A 3,285-nucleotide genomic window follows, 5' to 3' on the forward strand; every position below is an offset into this window, starting at 1 on the left:
AAAAATCCCTTTCTACTTAAAATCCATAGCTTGGATTTTGTAGTTTGCAACTAAATCTTAACTAATGCAAGTCCCAAGAAAATATATGCTATCTGTCAGAGTGAGGTGGGAGGCCAGTGTGGAGCACATGCCAAAGGTATTGAAACCTTCTTTGAGGAATGAATCCCTCACACACATCAAGGGTAGAAAGTTGTGAGGAGTGTGAAGACTGGGAGAGGACTTTTGGAGATAGTTGGTGGTTGTGCTGTGACCCGGGAGGAGAGGGTTGGATTCCTGCATCTTATCTCAAGCCTGGGGAGAGGCTTGAGATAGGGTCACAACTTGGAAAGATGGTTGTGGTCCCTGTAGACAGGGAGATACCTTATCTAAGGGGTATAAGAAGCTTGTATGATCATAGTGCCCCAAGCCCCATCTCCTTTCCTCTGGGGTTGATGAATGGGACTTTTGCTGGCTTGAAGTGGGTACATCTAAGGCCTGTGTTAGGGCATGGGAATAGAAATTGAAGGGAAGGTCATTCTGCCTGCTCAGGTTCAGGAACCCCTGGGCCTGCTTGGAGTGGGAGATAGTCCCTGATGTGGTCCAGCCTGATTCTCTGGAATCCACAAGAGAGGCATGAGCCTAGGGCCTCAGCTAATCCCAAAGTAATACTCTGCTTTCTTCTGTCCTCTGTGCAGTGATCCTCATTCAGACACAAGTTACGTTGAATCCAGAGTGTCTTTTAGGGTTGACTCTATTCGGGAAGTGCCATGTTCTGGAAGAGATAAAAGCTCTTCAGGGCCTTACCTAAGCCTATGTCCCTACTAGACACCCAGCTATTGCTTGAGAATGATGGGACAGCACACTCTGAGCTTTCCATGCCATCTGTTCCACCTGGGTGACTTAATCTGAGCAGGAGACAGACCTCCAAGGTGTCTGGAACAATTTTTCTCCTTCTGCGACATATATAAAAGAAAGACAAAGGATCATTAGAGACTATTATTGGCAACTATGCTCTAATAAATTAAAAAACCCAGAAGAAACAGATAAATTTCTGGACACACACATCCTATCAGAATTGAACCAAGAAGTAGGAAACATGAATAGACAAATAACGAGTAACAAAATTGAATCAGTAATAAAAAAAAATCTGAACAAAGGAAAGCCCAGATGACTTCACTGCTAAATTATGTTGAAGTTTAAAGAAAACCTAATACCAATTCTCCTTGAACTACTCCAAATATTGAGGGAGAAATAATTCTTACAAACTATTTCTGTGAGGCCAGCATAACCCTGATATCAAAATCAGATAAGGACATTCCTATAAAGGAAAACTATAGGCCAATATTCCTGATGAGTTCATATGCAAAAATCCTCAGCAAAATACTAGGGATCCAAATCTAACAGGAAATCAAAAAGATTATACACCATGATCAAGTGGGATTCATTCCAGGGATGCAAGGATGGCTCAATATATGCAAACCAATAAATGTGATACATCAGATCAACAAAATGAAGGATAGAAACCATATGAACATCTCAACAGATGCAGGAAAAGCATTTGATAAATACAACATGCCATCATGATGAAAAGTCTCAATAAATCAGGTATAGAAGGAAAGTGCCTCAACACAATAAGGCCCTATAATATAACCTTCAGTTAACATCATATTAAACAGGAAAAAGCTAAAAGCCTTTCCTCTAAGATTTGAAACAAGACAAGGATGCCCATTCTCACCATTCTAATTCAACATAGTACTAGAAGTCTTAGGCAGAGCAATTAGGCAACAGAAAGAAATAAAGGGCATCCAAATTGGAAAGAAGGAAATCAAATTGTCCCTGTATGCACATGACATGATTTCATATTCCGAAAAACCTTAAGATTCTGCCAAAAAACTCTTAGAGCTGATAATTAAATTCACTAAAGTTGCAGGATATAAAATCAATATACAAAAGTCAGTAGTGTTCCTATACAAGAACAATAAAGTAGCTAAAATAAAATTTAAAAAGCAATATCATTTAAAGTAGTGACAAAAAATACCAAGAATAATTTAACCAAGTAGGAGAAAAAACTTTACAAGGAAAACTATAAAATACTGAGGAAAAGAATTGAAAAACATACAAAATAATGGGAAAACATCCCATGTTTGTGAACTGGATGAATTAATATTGTTAAAATGAACATGCTACATAGAAATAGAAAAATAACCTAAAAATTCATGTGGAACCATAAAAGAACCCAAATTAGCAAAAGCTATTTTGAACAAAAACAATAAAGCTGAATTTTCAGATTTCAAAATATACTACAAAACTATAGTGACCAAAAGAGCATGGCACTGACATAAACGCGGACATATAGACTAATGGAACAGAATAGAGAACCAATAAATTAATACATGTATATACAGCCAACTGATTTTTAAGAACAGCATCATGAACTTGTTTTAGGGGAAGGGCAATCTCTTCAATAAATGGTCCTGGCAAAACTGGATATTAACATGCAGAAGAATAAATCTAGATTTCCATCTCTCACCCTGTCCAAAAATCAATTCAAATGGATTAAAGACCAAAGTGTAAGTCCTGAAACTATACAACTGCTAGAAAAAAAGAAGAAACTCTTCAAGATAATGATTTGTAAAAAAAGATTGTATGATAAGACTTCAAAACCACAGCATGGAAAGCAAAAATAAACAAAGGGGATCATAATAAAATACAAAACTTCTGCACAGCAAAGGAAACAAGCAACGAAGTGGAAAGACAGCCTACAGAATAAAAGAAAATATTTGCAAACTACTCATCGGACAGGGGAATAATATCCAGAATATACAGGGAGCTCAAAAATCGCAAGAGCAAAAACCCCAAAATATCCAGTTTAAAAATGTGGAAGTGATCTGTGCAGCATTTCATATATATACACATATATATGTATATATGTATAAATATATGAAATATACATATATATGTATATATAGCAAAATGTCAGATTTTTATTATTGTTGATGTCCTGTCTGAAAGGAAGATTTAGCTGCATAAACTACCCAAGTCTCCACCCTCCTGACATATATCATAGTTTTGGTTAAATCCATATTCATCATTTACAATCTTTCACTAGTATTTTGGGGGGCCATTATCTCTTTATATTCTTATTATTATTATTACACTTTAAGTTCTGGGATACATGTGCAGAACTTGCAGATTTGTTACATAGGTATACACGTGCCATGGTGATTTACTGCACCCATCAACCCGTCATCTACATTAGGTATTTCTCCTAATGCTATCCCTCCCCTAGCCCCCCCAACCCCTGAC

The sequence above is a fragment of the Colobus angolensis genome, unplaced genomic scaffold, assembly GCF_000951035.1.
Source record: "Colobus angolensis palliatus isolate OR3802 unplaced genomic scaffold, Cang.pa_1.0 Scaffold105, whole genome shotgun sequence".
NCBI lineage: Eukaryota > Metazoa > Chordata > Mammalia > Primates > Cercopithecidae > Colobus > Colobus angolensis.